General features: G+C 39.2%; 1 protein-coding gene across 30 annotated transcripts in view; it reads left to right on the top strand.

Annotated features, from left to right (window-relative positions):
• The window catches only part of DTNA (dystrobrevin alpha), a 410388-nt gene that overhangs the window by 138938 nt on the left and 257058 nt on the right, over positions 1–14392 (top strand). The gene's annotated exons all lie outside the window — the stretch shown is intronic.

The raw sequence follows: 14392 nt of genomic DNA, 5'->3' as shown, positions 1-14392 counted from the left end.
GGTCTGAGAGACAGTTTGTTATAATTTCTGTTCTTGTACATTTGCTGAGGAGTGCTTTACTTCCAATTACGTGGTCAATTTTGGAGTAAGTACGATGTGGTGCTGAGAAGAATGTATATTCTGTTGATTTGGGGTGGAGAGTTCTATAGATGTCTATTAGGTCTGCCTGCTGCAGAGATGAGTTCAATTCCTGGATATCCTTGTTAACTTTCTGTCTCGTTGATCTGTCTAATGTTGACAGTGGAGTGTTGAAGTCTCCCATTATTATTGTATGGGAGTCTAAGTCTCTTTGTAAGTCTCTAAGGACTTGCTTTATGAATCTGGGTGCTCCTGTATTGGGTGCATATATATTTAGGATAGTTAGCTCTTCCTGTTGAATTGATCCCTTTACCATTATGTAATGGCCTTCTTTGTCTCTTTTGATCTTGGTGGTTTAAATTCTGTTTTATCAGAGACTAGTATTGCAACCCCTGCTTTTTCTTGTTCTCCATTTGCTTGGTAAATCTTCCTCCATCCCTTTATTTTGAGCCTATGTATGTCTCTGCGTGTGAGATGGGTCTCCTGAATACAGCAGACTGATGGGTCTTGACTCTTTATCCAGTTTGCCAGTCTGTGTCTTTTAATTGGAGCATTTAGTCCATTTACATTTAAGGTTAAGATTGTTATGTGTGAACTTGATCCTGCCATTATGATATTAACTGGTTATTTTGCTCGTTAGTTGATGCAGTTTCTTCCTAGCCTCGATGGTCTTTACATTTTGGCATGTTTTTGCAATGGCTGGTACTGGTTGTTCCTTTCCATGTTGAGTGCTTCCTTCAGGGTCTCTTGTAAGGCAGGCCTAGTGGTGACAAAATCTCTAAGCATTTGCTTATCTGTAAAGGATTTTATTTCTCCTTCACTTATGAAACTTAGTTTGGCTGGATATGAAATTCTGGGTTTAAAATTCGTTTCTTTAAGAATGTTGAATATTGGCCCCCACTCTCTTCTGGCTTGTAGAGTTTCTGCCGAGAGATCTGCTGTTAGTCTGATGGGCTTCCCTTTGTGGGTAATCCGACCTTTCTCTCTGGCTGCCCTTAAGATTTTGCCTTCATTTCAACTTTGGTGAATCTGGCAATTATGTGTCTTGGAGTTGCTCTTCTCGAGGAGTATCTTTGTGGTGTTCTCTGTATTTCCTGGATTTGAATGTTGGCCTGCCCTACTAGGTTGGGGAAGTTCTCCTGGATGATATCCTGAAGAGTGTTTTCCAACTTGGTTCCATTTTCCCCCTCACTTTCAGGCACCCCAATCAGACGTAGATTTGGTCTTTTTACATAATCCCATACTTCTTGCAGGCTTTGTTCATTTCTTTTTCTTCTTTTTTCTTTTGGTTTCTCTTCTCACTTCATTTCATTCATTTGATCCTCAATCGCTGATACTCTTTCTTCCAGTTGATCGAGTCGGTTACTGAAGCTTGTGCATTTGTCACGTATTTCTCGTGTCATGGTTTTCATCTCTTTCATTTCGTTTATGACCTTCTCTGCATTAATTACTCTAGCCATCAATTCTTCCACTTTTTTTCAAGATTTTTAGTTTCTTTGCGCTGGGTACGTAATTCCTCCTTTAACTCTGAGAAATTTGATGGACTGAAGCCTTCTTCTCTCATCTCGTCAAAGTCATTCTCCGTCCAGCTTTGATCCGTTGCTGGCGATGAGCTGCGCTCCTTTGCCGGGGGAGATGCGCTCTTATTTTTTGAATTTCCAGCTTTTCTGCCCTGCTTTTTCCCCATCTTTGTGGTTTTATCTGCCTCTGGTCTTTGATGATGGTGATGTACTGATGGGGTTTTGGTGTAGGTGTCCTTCCTGTTTGATAGTTTTCCTTCTAACAGTCAGGACCCTCAGCTGTAGGTCTGTTGGAGATTGCTTGAGGTCCACTCCAGACCCTGTTTGCCTGGGTATCAGCAGCAGAGGCTGCAGAAGATAGAATATTTCTGAACAGCGACTGTACCTGTCTGATTCTTGCTTTGGAAGCTTCCTCTCAAGGGTGTACTCCACCCTGTGAGGTGTGGGGTGTCAGACTGCCCCTAATGGGGGATGTCTCCCAGTTAGGCTACTCAGGGGTCAGGGACCCACTTGAGCAGGGAGTCTGTCCCTTCTCAGATCTCAGCCTCCGTGTTGGGAGATCCACTGCTCTCTTCAAAGCTGTCAGACAGAGTCGTTTGCATCTGCAGAGGTTTTGGCTGTGTTTGTTATTGCCCTGTCCCCAGAGGTGGAGTCTACAGAGACAGGCAGGTTTCCTTGAGCTGCTGTGAGCTCCACCCAGTTCGAGCTTCCCAGCAGCTTTGTTTACCTACTTAAGCCTCAGCAATGGTGGGCGCCCCTCCCCCAGCCTCGCTGCTGCCTTGCCGGTAGATCACAGACTGCTGTGCCAGCAATGAGGGAGGCTCCGTGGGTGTGGGACCCTCCCGGCCAGGTGTGGGATATGATCTCCTGGTGTGCCTGTTTGCTTAAAGCGCAGTATTGGGGTGGGAGTTACCTGATTTTCCAGGTGTTGTGTGTCTTAGTTCCCCTGGCTAGGAAAAGGGATTCCCTTCCCCCTTGTGCTTCCCAGGTGAGGCAATGCCTTGCCCTGCTTCAGCTCTCGCTGGTCGGGCTGCAGCAGCTGACCAGCACCGATCGTCGGGCACTCCCCAGTGAGATGAACCCAGTACCTCAGTTGAAAATGCAGAAATCACCAGTCTTCTGTGTCGCTCGAGCTGGGAGTTAGAGACTGGAGCTGTTCCTATACGGCCATCTTGCTCTGCCCCCGTAAGTCAATCTTTTAATTAAGACACAAAAACCATCTTTCAAGCTTGGGCCTCCCGCCCGCTGGTCAGCACGCCGATGGCCTTGCCGGCCCCGGAGAGGTGCTCCAGGAACTTCCGCAAGGAGCCCTTGGGGGCCCGGGAGTCGTATGCGTCCAAGGCGAGGAGGCCAACAGGAGCGCAGCAGGTAATGGAGGCCCTCATGTTCCACATTTTCTTTATTAAGTCCACTGTTGATGGAGACCTAGGTTGATGGAGTCCTAGGTGTTCTACCACCTTTGTGATAGAACAATTTATATTCCTTTGGGTATATACCCAATATTGGGATGGCTGGATCAAGTTGTAGTTCTGTTCTAAGTTATCTGAGAAATTGCCAAACTGTTTTCCACATGACTGAATTAATTTACATTTACACTAGCAACATGTAAGTGCTCCCTTTTCCTCCACAGCCCAGCCAGCATCTGTTATTTTTTACAGTTTAGTAGTAGCCATACTGACTGGTGTGAGATTGTATCTCATTGTGGTTTTGATTTGCAGTTCTCTGATGATTAGTGATGTTGAGCATTTTTTTATATGCTTGTTGGCTTCATATATGTCTTCTTTTGAAAAGCATCTGTTCATGTCCTTTGCCCAGTTTTTTAAGGGGGTTGTTTGGTTTTTGCTTGTTAATTTAAGTTCCTTATAGATGCTGAATAGTAGATCTTTGTCATATGCATAGTTTACCAATATTATATACCATTCTTTGTGTTGTCTACTTACTCTGCTGATAGTTTCTTTTGCTCTGCAGAAGCTCTTTGGTTTAACTAGATCCCATTTGTCAATTTTCTTTTTGTTGCAACTGTTTTTGCATCTTCTTCATAAAGTATTTACTGGGGCCTACCTCTAAAATGGTATTTCCTAGGTTTTCCTCAAGGGTTTTTAATAGTTTTAGGTTGTACATTTAAGTCTTTAATACATCTTGTGTTAATTTTTGTATATGGTGCAAAGAAGAGGTCCAGTTTCCATCTTCTGTATATGGCTAGACAGCTGTCCCAGCACCAGTGATTGAATAGGAATTCCTTTCCCCATTGCTTGTTTTTGTAGACTTTGTTGAAAATCAGATGGCTATAGGTGGGCAACTTTATTTCTGGGCTTGTTATTCTGTTCCATTGGTCCATATTTGTATGTCTATTTCTGTACCAGTACCATACTGTTTTGGTTATGCAGCCTAGTAGTATGGTTTGAAGTTGGGTAATGTGATGCTTCCAGCTTTGTTCTTTTTGCTTAGGATTGCTTTCACTGTTCAGGCTCTTTCTGGTTCCATATGAATTTTATATTTTTTTCAGTTATGTGAACAATGTCATTAGTAGTTTGATAGGAATAGCATTGAATCTGTAAATTGCTTTGAGCAATATGGTCATTTTCACAATGTTGATCCTTCCTATCAATGAGCATGGAATGTTTTTCCAATTGTTTGTGTCATCTATGATTTCTTTGAGCAGTGTTTTGTAATTCTCATTGTAGAGATATTTCGCCTCCCTGGCTAGCTGTATTCTAAGGTATTTTATCTTTTTGGAGCTATTGTAAATGGGATTGAGTTCTTGATTTGTCACTCAACTTGAACACTATTGGTGTGAAGAAATGCTACTGATTTTTTTTCATTGATTTTTGTATCCAGAAAGTTTGATGATCTTGTTTACCAGATCTAAGATCTTTTGGGAAGAGTCTGTGGGGTTTTCTAGGTATAGGATCATATCTGCAAGCAGGGATAGTTTGACTTCCTCTCTTTCTATTTGGAGGCCTTCAATGTTATTCTCTTGCCTGATTGCTTTGGCTAGGATTTCCAGTACTATGTTGAATATGTGTGGTGAGAGTGGGCATCCTTGTCTTCTTCTGGTTCTCAAGGGGAATGCTCCCAGTTTTTGCCCGTTCAGTATGATGTTGCCTGTGGGTTTGTCATAAATGGCTCTTACTATTTTAAGGCATGTTCCTTCAAAGCCCAGCTTGTTGAGGGTTTTAAACATGAAAGGATGGTTTGAATTTTTATCAGAAGCCTTTTCTGCACCTATTGAGATGATCTTGTAGGCTTTGTTTTTAATTCTGTCTATGTGATTAATCACATTTATTGATTTGTGTATGTTGAGCCAATCTTGCATCTCAGGGATAAAACCTACTTGATTGTGGTGGATTCGCTTTTTGATGTGCTGCTGGATTCAGTTTGCCGGTATTTCCTTAAGGATTTTTGCATCTATTTTCATCAAGGATATTGGCATGACTTTTTCTTTTTTGTTGCTTCTTTGCCAGGTTTTGTTATCACGATGATGCTGGTCTCATAGAATGAATTAGGGAATAGTTCCTGCTCCTCAGTATTCTGGAATAGTTTCAATAATAATGGTACTGGCTCTTCTTTACATGTCTGGTAGAAGTCAGCTGTGACAATAAAGTATTTTTAATTAAGGTATCTATGTTGTTTTATTAGACATAATGCTATTGCACACTTAAAAGACTACAGCATGATGTAAACATAACTTTTGTGTGCAGTGGGGAGCCAAAACCTTTGTGTGATCCTTTCATTGTGGTATTTGCTTTATTAGTGGTCTGCCACTTAACCCGTGATATCTCTGAGGTATACCTGTATGCACAGTTTTGGAGAAGTAATTTATCTGCACATTTTCTTCATCTTTTTAGAATATAATTTTCCAATGTTATACTGAATACAGAGAAGCTAATCTCTGGGCTGGGTCACCAAATGTTAGAGCTGGGAGCAGGTGTAGACATCATCTAGTGAGTAGTTCAGATTGTTGACTTTCCAGAAGAAGAAACCACAGTCCAGAGAGATTAGCTTTGTCCAAAAGTACAAGGGTCAAGAGTCGAACTCAATCTAGTTCTGTTGTGTTAAGATCTTTGGGCCTTTAAAATATTCATGTCAACCATTTTTGACACATATGATAATGATTTGCCAGGCTAAAATATCTCATTTTATGGGGTTCATTCTGCTTCAATTATTTGTAGACAATACTATGAAATCATTTCGATGACAAAAATCCAGAGACAGAAGGATTAATAATTGTCAGCAAATAATTTTAAATCAGTGGTGACTATAAATTACTGCTCCATTCAAACATGGTATCAGATAATTCTCTATATATAGAGCAGGCAAATGGAAGTGTGTCCTTCACAGGCTGGAGTAGATAGGTCATAATTCTGTGACTCACTTTACAATCCTCTCAGTCTCTCAGTCATGTGTTATTGTTCCTTTCTGCCTATGTCACTTTTGAGGGATTATGCCAAACTGTTCATTTTTAGGATGTAGAATTTTTGGTGTGTTTAAGGGCTTTGTGTTGCAGATGAAGAAAGAACTTCAAAACAATGCCATGTTGTGATAAAAGAAAACAATTACTTGCAATATTGACTTAGCATTTTTCATTTTCATAAAAATATTGCTCAAGTAAATGACCCTCAATAATGAGGAAAACCTGTATTTTTAAAATTTATTTTCATTCATTCATCATCCACTTTGATCACCAGCCATGTACCAATTACTTTATGAAGTCTGTGAATGCAATCTCTGCCCCAGGGAGCTCAAAAAATGTAGGGGAAAGATACATACAAGCAAATCGTCAATATTTCATGTGACAGATACAATAGAAGCCCCAAAAGGCGTTATAGAGGAGGCAGAGGATTAATTCAGGGAAAGATAAACGTAGTGAAGGTTGGAAGATGACTACAAGTATGTCAGGCAGATTTCCGTTTGTGTGTGCCTACAATATGAATGTAAAATAATATTCTGGAAAAAGTAAATATCATTTAAAAAGTATTGGAAGGGCAAGAGTATGATATCTTTAGTTAAATGCAAATGGTTTAGCATTGCTAAAGCCTAAGATGTGTTGTAATGAATGGTACAGAATAAGACTGGGCAGACTGGGAGAAGCATCATAAAAGGTCTTTAACACTGTGTTAAACAGGTTAACACTTATACTGGGTCAGTGGAAAACTGTTTAAGAATTATGAACATGCAATGGCATAACCAATCTCAAAGTTAGAAAAACCACTGTTGCCACATTCTGAAAGAAAGGATGGAAGGCAGAGAATCTCAAACCAGGAAGAATAGCAAAGAATAAATATACCACAAATTCCAAGCGAGAAAAAATTAGAGCCTAATGTTCTAAGGGAATCACAGTGATCATGTCAATGAGATAGGAAAAGGAGGATAAATTTAAGAGATACTTCATAAGTAGAATCAACGTGATTTAAAGATTGGATGGGAGGCCAGAAGGAAAAGATGTATCAAGGATGGTTCCCAGGGCTCTGACACAGAATGGATGTTAATGTCATCCACCGTGATAGAGGATGTGGGAAAAGGTTCATGTATGGAAAGGATGAACACAATGGCTTTGGACATTTTGAGTTGGAGGCTTTAGTGGGATATCCAAACTAAAATATCCAGTAGTCATTAGGATAAATGGGATGAAATATCTGGTGTGGAGATACTGATTTAAAAGTCATTTGTATGTAAGTATTTAAAGCTATGAGCAGTATGAATTATCACAAGAAGCATGTGTATCAAAAAGAAAAGAAGGATGGGGAAGAACCCTAGAGAACACTTATGATTTTGGTTGAGAAAAAGGAAATGTATCATCAGGAGACACTGAGAATAATTAGCCAAAGAGATAGAGGGGTGAAAATAAGGACAGAATGGTTTTACCAAAACCAAGGGAAGAATTTTTGTTAAGGGAGTACTGCAAGTGGTATTATATGAAACAAACAAGATTGGTAAAGACAGAAGTGCCTGTTGGCTTCCCCAGTTCAGAGGTCAGAGACAGTCTTACTAGGAACAGGTTCAGTATAGTGGTGGGAAAACGAGCTAGTTTTCACTGGGGTAAAGAGTGAAAGGGAGATGGACAAGTATAGACAGTCAACATAAGATTGCTATTTGGGAAATTTGATGTTGTAGAAAGGAAAATGAGAGGTAGCTAAATGGGGAACCCAAATTGGAGAACTTTTTTTAAATGTCAATTTTAAATAAGGTAAGTTTGAAAATATTTGAATGCTCATATCAAAAAAGTTCATGGAAATTGATAATTTGAATACACAGAAAATAGAAAATGATTAAGTTACAGAGAATGAAGAGAAGAATCCATAGAACAGGTATTTGTGTGAAATACAGCTTACTCATCGTATTAGTTTATTCTCACATTGCTATAAATAAATACCTGAGATTGGGTAATATATAAAGGAAATATCTTTAAATGCCTCACAGTTCTGCAGGCTACACAGGAAGCTTAGTGGCTTCTGCTTCTGGGGAGGCCTCAGGAAACTTACTATTATGTTGGAGGGTGATGAGGAAGCAGGAACATCTCACATGCCCTGAGAAGGAAGAAGAGAGAGAGCAGGGAGGTGCCCTACACTTTTCAAGAACCAGATCTCATGAGAACAGCACTAGGCAGAATCTGCTAAACCATTCATGAGAAACCGCCCCTATGAGACCTCCCACCAGGCCTCACCTCCAGCACTGGAGATTACATTTCAACATGAGATTTGGGTGGGGACACAGATCCAAACCATACCACTTATTACAAACCAAAATGCATATTGCATAGTTAAAAATTTTTCTAATTAAAAAAACGTATTTGGAGTAACAGAATTGCTTTGGGAGCTATTGCATAAAATACCATTTTAAAAAACCCAGCTATTTATTACAAATTTCAAATGCTATTTTTTCTTACCAAGGGAAAATTGGTAGATAAAATGTGAACCCCTGATCCAGAAAAATCTCCTTCTCTCAGTTCTACAAATGATTACATAGTATTTGAAACATGATTTCTTAAGGACCATCATATATTGCAAATATATATTATAAATAAAAATATATATAATATGTATATATGTAATATATGTACTTATTTTATATTACATATATACTGTGAGTAATGTGTGTGTGTGTGTATGTGTGTGTATATATATATATATATACTGGTAATGCTTTCTTAATAAATAGAGCTGGTCCACTCCCACGTTCATTGCAGCATTTATTATTCACAAAAGTCAAGATAGGGAATCAACCTAAGTGTCCATCGGTGGATGGATGAATGGATAAATGTGGTAGAGATCTGCAATATCTACTATGTAGCTTAAAAGAGAAGGAAATTCTGTCATATGTAACAATGTGGATGAACTTGAAGGACATCATGTTAAGGGAAATAAGCCAGGCTCAGAAAGGCAAACACTGCCTGATCTCACTTACATATGGAATCTAAAAAAGTTGAATTCATAGAAATTGAGAGTAGAATGGTGGTTACAAAGGGCTGGAGAAGAGACTGGGGAGATGTTAGTCAAAGGATATATTTCACTTAGAAAGGAGGAATAAGTTCAAGAACTCCATTGTACAACATAGTGACTATAGTTAACAACAATGTATTTTATTCTTGAAAATTGCTAAGAGAGTCGATATTAGGTGTTCATTATAAAAAATAAGTATATGAAGTAATGCATATGTTAATGAGCCTAATTTAACTATTCCACAATGTATACATATTTCAAAACAACATGTTGTACATAATATACAATTTATATTTGTCAAATAATAAAGACAAAGTTGAACTCATAGAAGCAGACAGTAGGACAGTGGTTGCAAAGGGTGGGCAGAGGGGAGGAATTGGGAGATATTGTCCAAAGGATACAAAATTTCAGTTAGGAAGAGTAAGTTTTGGAGAGCTATTGGTGACTGTAGTTAGTAGTAATATGTACTTGAAAATTGCTAAGAGAGTAAATCTTAAATGTTCTCATCACAAAAACATAAGTATGTGAGGCAATGGGTGTTAATTAGCTTGACTTAATCACAGCACAATGTATACATATATCAAAACGTCCCATTGTACACTATAAATGTATGCAATTTTTATTTGTCAGTTAAACCCTAGTGAAGTAGGGAAGTGGAGGGATCAGAAGCCCCCTGTACATCTAACTCGTGTTTTAAATTAGTGTGCTTTACCATCAAAAGAACAACTTGAATTGTTATCCATAGACAACACTGGTTTAGTAAAAAGTGCTATGGTTTGGTTTACGTGACAGTGAGATGGCTAATTGGAGGTGTCACCTTGACCTGATTAAGGAATACATAGAAACTTGATAAAGCATTATTTTGGAGTGTGTCTGTGAGGGTGCTTCCAGAGAAGATTAGCATGTGAGCCTGAGTGGGGAAGATCTGCCCTCAATGCGGGCAGGTACCGTGCAATCTGCTGGCAGCCCAGAGAGAACCAAAACAGAGACAAGGTGAATATGTTTTGTACCTGCTGGCAGCCCAGAGAGAACCAAAACAGAGACAAGGTGAATATGTTTTGTACCTGCTGGAGCCGGAGTATACTCTTCCTCTCCTGTCCTCGGACAACAACTCCAGGCTCCCTAGCTTTTTTACTTACATTATTCCCCTTCCCCCTCTCCACCCATCTTCTCAGGCCTTTGGCCACAGACAAGAGTTATACCATCGGCTCCCGTGTTTCTGAAGCCTTCAGATTGGGCTGAGCCATGTTACCAGCATCCCAAAGTCTCCAGCTTGCAGATGGCATGTCATGGAACTTCTCAGCCTCCATAATCATGTATGCCACTTTGTTTAATAAATCCTCTCCCATATATCTATATCTGTTTACATCCATATCTTTATATCTTTGAAGCACCTTGACTAATACAGATGGGTAACATCAGACTCTCTTAAAAATAGGAAATATTTTTTCTTCTAAGAAATACCCTGGGATAATGAACATGACGTTGTGTTAAGGTACATGACACCCCCATGGGGCAGATCTCCCAGGGCACCATTCACATGGAATACATTTGGAGCTGCATAACATGATAACCTTGCCAGTGTAGAGTCAAGGGCCAAAAAATGCAGGCTTCACCTAAACAAGGAACAAAAATCTGATTCAGGAAAGACATCTGAGCCTTGAGCAAGAAAAGACAGACTTTAGAAGACTTTTATTTTGGTTATTGAGAGGCTGCAATAAACCTCAGAAGCAAATCAAGGGAAACTTCATTCATACTGTAGATTTTTGGTGTTGGAGTTTCATAGAATTTTCTAGCAGATAGAAGTGTTTTTCTAACAAAATGTATAGTACAAAAATTTTCTTTTCTTGTTTGTACAAAGTCACTTTATCTTTCTGGAACCTCTGCTGCTCTATTTAGTTTTCACCAATTAGTCTCAGGAGCTCAAGGGCATTTTTATATTCGGAGAACATTCTAGGCTAGAATCAGTAACTACAGTTAGAACACATAGAAGAAATAAATGAAAACAGGGCTTTCAGGGCTTTTATATCCTTAAACTCACTCATTCACTCATTCATTCAATCAATAAGTACTTTTGAGCAACTGTTGTGTGGCAGGCAGTGTGCTATGTCCTGGCCATGAGCCTAATGAAGAAACTAAGAGTAGGCTAATGGTTCAAGGAATTAAACACATGCTGAGAAAGAAGACATCATGTATAGCAAGAAATGCAGTCACACCATTGAGTGAGGCATCAGTGTTGTTCTCTGAAAGCTGCCTTTTAAAAACTGTAATTTGGAAGATCCAAATGTGTTGAAAATTGTCCTTAGAAGCTATTTTAACTTTACACAGATGCGGCGCTTTTATAACAGGAAAATGCTCATATTTTCAGCTCAAGTTCTTAAGTGGGGAAAACATGGCAGATGCTTCTGGTAAGCATAAGAGATTGACTTGAAATGAATTTTTAATTAAAATTACCCAAAGGCCTAGTGAAATGATTTCCCATGACTGTCCAAGTCTATGAAAAGTTCTTCCCACCTCTGAAGAAAGAAATAGTGTCATATTTACATCAAAAAAGCAAGAAAAATACAAGGTAGTCGGTTATGGATGGATTGTGTCATGAAGTTTTCTTGCATGATACGATGAAAATTCAATTTTCAGTTCACTTTTGCCAGTTGCAGATCAATGAATCTCAAAATCTTCAGTGTCTCATAAAGACACTGAAGTAAATAAATTAACAATAATGTAAAATCTTATGCTGAGAACTGGGTAACACATTGATATATTAACATTTCTATAGAAAGTACCTACTATGTTGAAGTGTCTGTTATTGCATTTTTGATATGGCAGCTGCCCCTTAAGTAAAGATGATCTGACAGCACAACTCACTAACTTATATTTAAATCTAGACTTTAACATTATTTTTGAGTAAACAAATTAGGAAAGCATCAAACATTTTCTTCTCACATGCCAAATGCCAATATAATTTCAAGTATAATCAATGTTATCTGTGGAAATGTTTGTTCCGCAAAAAGATGGCTATTGAGAAGGCTGATATGTTAAATAAAGTTGAAATTTAATAGAAACATAATTAGCAAGGACTGTTAAATTCTTTTTATAAACAATGCTATCTTAGGTACTTTGAGAGAGAAAAAGATAAATTAGACACGACTGTGACTCATCCAGAGCTCACAATACACAGTGGGAAACAGCTGTGAGGAGTGCTTTAATAGCTGAATAAACAACATCAAGGCTGAAAGTATTGCAGGGAATGGGGTAATTAATTCCAGTTGGAGACACTTTTTTGTTTGTTTGTTTTGTTTTTTGAGACAGAGTCTCTGTCACCGAGGCTTGAGGGGAATGCAGTGGCCTGATCTCGGCTCATGGCAACCTCTGCCTCCTGGATTCAGGCGATTCTCCTGCCTCCTGAGTAGCTGGGACTACAGGCAGATGCCACCACAGCCAGTTAATTTTTTTTTCTTTTTTTCTTTTTTTTTTTTGAGACAGGGTCTCATTCTGTCACCCAGGCTGGAGTGCAGTGGCACGATCTCGGCTCAATGCAACCTCCACCTCCCTGGTTCAAGCAATTCCCCTGCCTCAGCCTCCTGAGTAGCTGGGACTATACCACCATGCCTGGCTAATTTTTTTGTATTTATAGTAGAGACGGGGTTTCACCATGTTGGCCAGGATGGTCTCAAACTCCTGACCTCAGGCAGTCTGCTGGTCTCAGCCACCCAAAGTGCTGGGATTACAGGTGTGAGCCACCACACCCGGCCCAGCCAGTTAATTTTTGTATTTTTAGTAGAAACGGGGTTTCACCATGTTGCCCAGGCTGGTCTTGAACTCCTGGCCTCGGGTGATCTGCCTGCCTCAGCTTCCCAAAGTGCTGGGATTATAGGCGTGAGCCACTGCGCCCGGCCAGGGACACCTTTTAAGTGATGTACATCAAGTGAAGCATTAGGTACCACAGAGGACAATAATACAAACATATGATGTGACCCTTTCCTTTGGGGAACTTATCTTCTTGGAAACATAAGACATACATAAAATACATGTCTACATTTATACACTTATATATACACAAAATATTATCAAATACACAATTGCATGCAAAAGAATAAAAAGTCTTCGGTCAGAATGTAGAGTCTCTGAGAGTTCAGTAGAAGGAGAAGTTGGTATCAACGTGAGAAATGAAATAACATCTTGGAGAAGGCGGACCATGATATGGGAGAGGAAGTGCTGGAAGTACTTGCAGAAGCAGCAGAAGGTAAGACTTGAAATGATGAAAACAGTGAATGAAGGCAGAACTGACTACAGCCTGTTCCATGAACCTCAGAGACTGACCTGGCCAAAGCATGAGATCTCCTTTGGGCAACCTTGGAAGAACTAATTGGTTGCATTAAGGGTAGGATGGAGGTGCTTTGTGAATGCCAAGACAAGGAATCTGGACTTGATCTGATAGGAACAGGAAATTCTTGTAGACTGTCAAGCAGCCTAGTGACACATGAAAGCAACTAGAAAGATTAGGCTTGTGATTATTGCTTTTTTGAGGAATTGTTTTATATAAAGTTCCTCTAAACAGTTTGGAATCTATAAAGCTATAGACAGATGTACAATAAATGTTATTATTACATCAGACACATACCGAGAACTAATGAGTGTGTATACAACCCTAACACTCGTGAACGTCTTCTGTAAAATCTTGTAAGTCTTAGAAGAAATCATTTAGTTAACCTGCTCTACCATAAGGGAATAGATGAAAAACAGAGATAATGGATTAACATTTGTTAAAACAATGTCAGAGAAACCAAAGTGGAAATGCTCCATGAAAAGATTTATGTCCAAAAAGGGCTTATCACAGATATTTTAAGAACCTTCAGAAAGTGTCCTGAAGTTAAAAAAAAAAAAAAAAAAAAAAAAAGGAAATTTCCTTTTGTAAGACTTTTTTTTTTTTTAAAGAGGGAAATATCTTTGAGAGTTACAAACTGCTCATTATACCTTTAATACCTGAGAAGAGGCAGACCCAACTGGTTGCCAGCAACCAGCAGAGCATTTAATGTAGGTAGCAATCTACATGACCTTATGAAGGGAAAGTCAGGGCAGATCAGTTCAATTTCCACCCAAAACAGAGTGATAGATCTTAGTGATAAGGAGGCCATAATGTGGCTGAAATTTTGTAAGGCTTTAGGGTCTGCTCCAGTTGGCATTCTTTTTAAGAAGCTACACAGATGCCGCCTGGGGCTGTCACACGTGGACATAGATGATGAGGGTTTGTATCCAGATATTATTTGTTGTTTGAGGGTGTCTCACCATTAATATGGAAACATTTGTCTGTAGCTGATAAGCTCAGTGATCAAAGGTATGTGCTAATGGCATCAA

This window comes from Macaca fascicularis, chromosome 18 (assembly GCF_037993035.2).
Source record: "Macaca fascicularis isolate 582-1 chromosome 18, T2T-MFA8v1.1".
Lineage (NCBI taxonomy): Eukaryota > Metazoa > Chordata > Mammalia > Primates > Cercopithecidae > Macaca > Macaca fascicularis.
This window is presented reverse-complemented; position numbering and strand designations above follow the sequence as displayed.